Source organism: Pecten maximus, chromosome 6, assembly GCF_902652985.1.
Source record: "Pecten maximus chromosome 6, xPecMax1.1, whole genome shotgun sequence".
Classification (NCBI taxonomy): domain Eukaryota; kingdom Metazoa; phylum Mollusca; class Bivalvia; order Pectinida; family Pectinidae; genus Pecten; species Pecten maximus.
The window spans coordinates 11,327,062-11,333,679 of record NC_047020.1 but is presented as its reverse complement, the minus strand read 5'-3'; positions in this window follow the sequence as shown (position 1 = coordinate 11,333,679).

Sequence of the window (6,618 nt, the reverse complement as noted above, 5' to 3'; positions counted from 1 at the left end):
TTTGATTGTTTGTAAGCAAATACTTACTGCCCTAGTAAATACATCGCGATACACATCTAAACGCTGGAGCTGAGTCGTTGTCCTTTCATTTATATGTAAGTGGTATTTTTATGCATCTCGCAATGTAATAAGGTGTTTTGTGATGTGTAGAGTTGTGTCGGTAAGCATGTCTCGTCTGTAGAGTTGTGTTGGTAAGTATGTCTCGTCTGTGATATGTTGAGTTGCGTCGGTAAGTATGTCTCGTCTGTGTATGTAGAGTGTGCGGTATGTCTCGTCTGTGGTGTGTTGAGTTGTGTCGGTAAGTATGTCTCGTCTGTGATATGTTGAGTTGTGTCGGTAAGCATGTCTCGTCTGTGGTGTGTAGAGTTGTGTCGGTAAGCATGTCTCGTCTGTGGTGTGTAAGTTGATTTTTTTCAGATTTAGAAAAAAGAAGGCCCATTCAAAAATTTTAATTTTTTAGGTTTTTTCTTTGAAAGGGGAATTTTTTTTTTAAAAAATTAAAATTGAATTGAAGTCTTCACTTTTTCTAAGAGTTTCCGTGCGCAGAAACCTTTTTGAAAATCAAGAAACATTTTTAAAATTCTAATCAAATGTTCAGTCATTTTTGTTCTAAAATAAAAAAAAAACAAAAAAACATCAAAAAAAAAAAACAAAGATATTTGGGAATTTACATTATTTTACAATCATAATAAAATATATTTAGCAACAAAAATGACAAAGGGAAAGACAAACTTTTGACTCGGCCTGCCCGGGCCTTGAACTCACGATTAGGGCCCCCAAATCGCCAGCCAAAAAACCCCCTTTTAACCGCTTGCGCCCATGGGTGTTTGAAAGGGAAAATTTAGAAAGCTGTTTTTTTTCTAATTCAAGCAGATCGATAAAAATATACCCAGATTTAATAATCTGCGGAAACAGTTATCTGCTACTGCCAATGTCCTTGGTCAGTTTTAATTTTTAGGAAGCCAACGTCAAATAATGCTATGCTCCAAATATAGTGCAACTTGTTGCGCCCTCTGGCGGGAACAGAGTTGGTTGTAAGTGACGACACGGTAGATCCGATGTATACTTATTTCTTTGGATTTCGATTTGGTTTAAACAGTATTTTATTTTGTAAACAGCAAAGTTGTACACATTACATGAATGTAAGGATTCGAAAACAAGCCTAAAGCTTATATTAATTCGTCTCCTTATAAAAGAAATAGCAAAATATATACATGCGACGGTAAGTCAAAAGAGCATGGATATGGTAAGTTTAATTCAAAGTTTAAACCAGAAAAATTAGGTAATAATGAAAATCATAATTCAAAATCTTAATCCATGTCCCAACTGTGTCAGTACCAGTATGTACATGATACATGTTGGCGCATATTCTATTTAATACATTATTATGATAAACATGTTATATATATATTATATTTAGAGATATGATGCCATTGAAAGACAGATAAAGCTCCAAGAATCACCCGATCGAGCTCTTGATATACGATATCAATTTGAGAAGCGTCTGCTTTCTAGAATAAAACGTTGAAAAGTAAGGAATATGTCTTCATTTTGATCTGGAAGAAGAGTACTGTCCCCACAGAGAGCAGATTTAAAGTTAACATTATAAGGGAGGGTATCTATTGTTTCTCTTCTAATACGAGTATATTGGGGACAATGAAAGAGGAAATGTTCAGGAGATTCTACTTCACCACAGTGACAAAGGGGATTATCAGTAATATTTTTGAGAAAGAGGTGTTGTGAGAGACTGCTACAGCCAAGTCGTAATCTGCTATGGTATATCTGACCCAATCTACTTCCACTGTTGTAATATTTTGGAACTTGTACCTTATTTCTAGACAGATGTGATTTAAACTGTGGGACCGTTAGGTTTTGTACATGTTCAGGCAATGCATTCCATTCGCGAATGACACAAGGAAGAAATGAGTTGAAATATGTTGCAGTTCTACAGAGGATTGTAGGTATATTTCTAGCCTGTCTTGTCTGATAGCGATGGTCAGTAAGACGAGGAATAAGGTTCGACAAATAAGAAGGGCTTAGGCTATGATACATTTTATGAAATAATATCAGTCGATGGTGTCTACGTCTTGTCTCAAGTGTATCCCAACCTACGTCTCGTAAAAGTTTGTCAGTGTTAACTAGACGTGTCGAGCCAGTGACGATTCTTGCGGCTTCAATATTGATATTTTCTAATAAATTTGAAAGGTTTTGTGGGATGTTAGACCAAACCACGTCCCCGTATTCAATTAAGGGTCTTATAAAGGATATAAATATTTTTTCTAGAGAAGATCTCTCTAATAAAATTTTAGTTTTCTCATAATTCCAAGTTTTGACAGTGATTTATTAATTATTGTATCAACGTGTTCATCCCATCTTCCATCATTACTAAAATTTAAACCTAGGTGCTTGTGGTGTCCAACTTCAGAAATAGGGGTATTAAGTATATATAGAGTCGGATGAAAAGGTTTGTAAAGTTTTTTGGAAATAATCAATTATTCAGTTTTGTTAGGATTAAATGTAACAAGCCAAGAACTAGCCCAGTTAGAATTGTTTGTTATGTCAGAAGAGAGAAGTTCAGAGTCGGCGATGGGATTATCTACTACAATGGAAAGTGTTGTGTCATCTGCAAAAAGACGAATATCGCAAGTAATTTCATTAACAATATCATTAATGAAAACTAAGAATAAAATTGGTCCCAGACTAGACCCCTGAGGAACTCCAGCATACAAAGTTTTAAGAGATGAAGAAGCACCATTTATAACAACACATTGTTGACGTCCATGTAAATAATTTGTGAAAAATGGTAGGGCTTTTTAAGTGATACCTATAGATTCTAATTTATGAAGAAGACCTCTGTGCCATACCTTATCAAATGCTTTGCTAATGTCAAAAAAGAGAACCCGAATTTCTTTGCCATCATCAATTGCCGAATAAAATCTATTAGTTATGTCTACCAACTGGTTTATAGTGGAATCGCCGTGCCTAAATCCTGACTGATGTTTAGTTAATATACTGTTAGTGTGTAAGTGATTATAGAGATACTTGAAAATACATCTTTCCATGACTTTACTTAAAATACTCAATAGGGATATTGGTCTATAATTATTTACAGAAGAAGAGTCACCCTTTTTGAAAACTGGTATAACATTTGCAACTTTCCATTTTGAAGGGAACAAGCCTAGTCTTAATGATATATTGAATAATTTTGATAACGGTTGGGATAACTGATTGGTAGCTTCTTTAAGAATACGCGGGTGGATAAGATCAGGACCGACAGCTTTATTAACATTTAATTGTGAAATAGCGTCTTTTACGTCTTCAGTTGTAATAGAGATTATGTCGAGTTTATGTACGATGTTGTTTCGTCCGTCAATAGGTGGTAACGGTGTGTTGTTGTCGTCAAGAAAACATTGTCTAGCAAAAAAGTCATTCAGTGCCTCGCTTTTGTCCATGTCGTTGTCGATGTAAGTGTCATTAGTTTTGAGTATAGGTATGTCAGTGGATTTGTTAAACCCACATAGAGTTTTAAGATTTTTCCAACAAGATTTTGAATTTAGATTCGATTCGTTGTGCAATGATTGAAGCATTTTATCACGAAAATTAGCCTTAGCCACACGATGATTCCGGCGTATTTCTTCGTTTAGCATTGCTATGGGCACGTTTGCGCTTCCAAATAAGTTTTCTGATTTCATTGTGCATCCAAGGAGCGTCAGTCTTGCGAATAAATACAGTTTTATTGGGTACACAATTAGAAGTAGCATCTAGGATTACTTTGGAAAAAATTTCTACGGACAGGTCGAGGTCGTCATCGTGTAGTAAAACGTCCCAGTTCGTCTCGTTAAGCGTCTGTCTAAGTAAATTATAGTCGCCTCTGTCGTATAACCAAATTTTCCGTCTGATAGTACGTTTTTGTCGGGAAGGAGTGTTAACTGTAATGAAGATAGGACAATGATATCTAACATCATTACCGAAGCAATGGTCCCCACAACTACTGATTTGATGCATTTGGGTTATTTGTTAGAAATAGATCAAGAGCCGACGATGTAGTTTCAGTTAAGTAGGATTTCGATTTAATAACATGCGTGGCAAACAGTTGTTACATGTATTATAATTGATAAATTTAATAATGATTTATTGTTTTGACAATTCAAATCGACCAAACACAGGTTTATTCCATGGTCACCGAACGGGAATTCGTGTTCATGTAATTGTGTACACACTTGCATTAATACGGCCGATACGTATGCAGAAAAAGATTGTATTTTCATTTGTGTACGCATGCAAACAAACGGTAACACCAATCTAGGTGATTTATTTCATCCATGATGTAATCAGAACAATACTTATAACAAGTACGAATGGAATTATGATAATGGAATTTGTACAGAACAAACAAAAATATCGCACTCAACATAACTCCGTAGGCCGATCTAGGTCAAGTCTCGGCAAACTCGCTCGTAACTGTAAGAACGTCTTCATTGTTTTCGCAACCGTTCGAAAAACTCACATATGTTATATTCATTACCTAACAGTAATTCTCCATATATTTTGTTTATCCATTCACTGTCTACGTTCGGTACGATACCCGCAACCTATAGTTAAAATATAAAATAACAGCTTCAAATGCAAACCAATGTTGTTTACAGTCACGATACGGGGGCTGTGCTTGCACACATGTATACATATTGTGTAGAGACGACTTGCTCATTTGCATATTAATCGTATGGTTATACGATTAGGATCCCCCTTACAATTAATTAAAAACCGCATGAAAAACATAAACTTGTATCAATTTATGACCAAGGATAGTTCATAAGGAGAACTGAAGTACACTTTCATGAAATAATTTGTGAAATGATAAAAAAGTAAACAAACTTGACTAAATTGTCCCTTTAAAAGAAAGTTTCAATGGCGCAGTGATGGTCGGCCCGATACCCTGACATGATCATTGTGGAAGTCGTCTATAAGGTGATATGTATATATATAAATACATGTATTGTATATAAGTGTATGTACTATATAAACTCGCACAGTGTAGATAATCTTTATCTAACAATCATGTGCGGTACAGAATGCCACCTTTTTGTATTTGAAGCATTGCTAGTTTTTACCTTAACTAGAAGTCAAAGTAACAGTTATCTGTACTTACCTTATCTAAATTCGGGTACCATGTCGAGTATTACAAACATCTAGGTAAATGTCGATTTCCGATCGCGTTCCATCTAGATGTGAGTTATATGTTTATTTGGCCACTAGGGTCATCTGATAGTGTCTATAGACGGACTTTGATTGTTTGTAAGCAAATACTTACTGCCCTAGTAAATACATCGCGATACACATCTAAACGCTGGAGCTGAGTCGTTGTCCTTTCATTTATATGTAAGTGGTATTTCTATGCATCTCGCAATGTAATAAGGTGTTTTGTGATGTGTAGATTTGTGTCGGTAAGTATGTCTCGTCTGTGATATGTTGAGTTGTGTCGGTAAGTATGTCTCGTCTGTGATATGTTGAGTTGTGTCGGTAAGTATGTCTCGTCTGTGATGTGTAGAGTCGTGTCGGTAAGCATGTCTCGTCTGTGGTGTGTAGAGTTGTGTCGGTAAGTATGTCTCGTCTGTGGTGTGTTGAGTTGTGTCGGTAAGTATGTCTCGTCTGTGGTGTGTAGAGTTGTGTCGGTAAGTATGTCTCGTCTGTGATATGTTGAGTTGTGTCGGTAAGTATGTCTCGTCTGTGGTGTGTAGAGTTGTGTCGGTAAGTATGTCTCGTCTGTGTTGTGTAGAGTTGTGGCGGTAAGCATGTCTCGTCTGTGGTGTGTAGAGTTATGGCGGTAAGCAAGTCTCGACTGTGATGTACTGAGTTATGGCGGTAAGAATGTATCGTCTGTGATGTCTTGAGTTGTGTCGGTAATGTTGTCTCGTCTGTGATGTACTGAGTTGTGCCTGTAAGCGTATCTTCTCGTTTGTACAACTGTGTACTGTTGTAATTATATGTCCTTTTGCATCGTTTATAACCAACGTTCGGTTGTAATTGACACATAACAAGGCTTTCGTTGGTTACCAATGATGGCTTTAAATTGTAATCACGATAACTTTCGGAAAAGTAACACAATTAGAAAATGCCCGTTGTGGCATGGTATTTTGAAGCATGGTAAAATGAACCGGGTTCAAAATACCATAATGGTAAAGTGAACCGCGGTTCATTTCACCATTACAATTGTATGGTGAAATGAACCCCCACAAATCTTTTTTCAAATTACATTGTTTAATTTCTCTTAACACAATAACACCAAAAAAATGTCTGGGGTAAGGAAATTTATGGTGGGCAGGAAACTCCACTTTACCATGGCAATGGTAAATTAAAGCACCCCGCCCCACCCTAAATTTCCTGCGGTTCACTTTACCATGGGCTTACTTTCCATACTGCACCGGTTGAAGTTTTTTTTAATTATCAGATAAAAACAAAGTGTTTTTGACGAGGGTAGCAGGAAGTTGGTTCCTCCACTATCTGTGTTGTTTTGGAGAAAAGTGTCATTAGGTTATATAGGGACTAGGGTATGGATAAGTTTATAAAATAATTGAGTGATTTGAAGACGACGGAGAATTGAAGTTGGCCAGTTGGGTC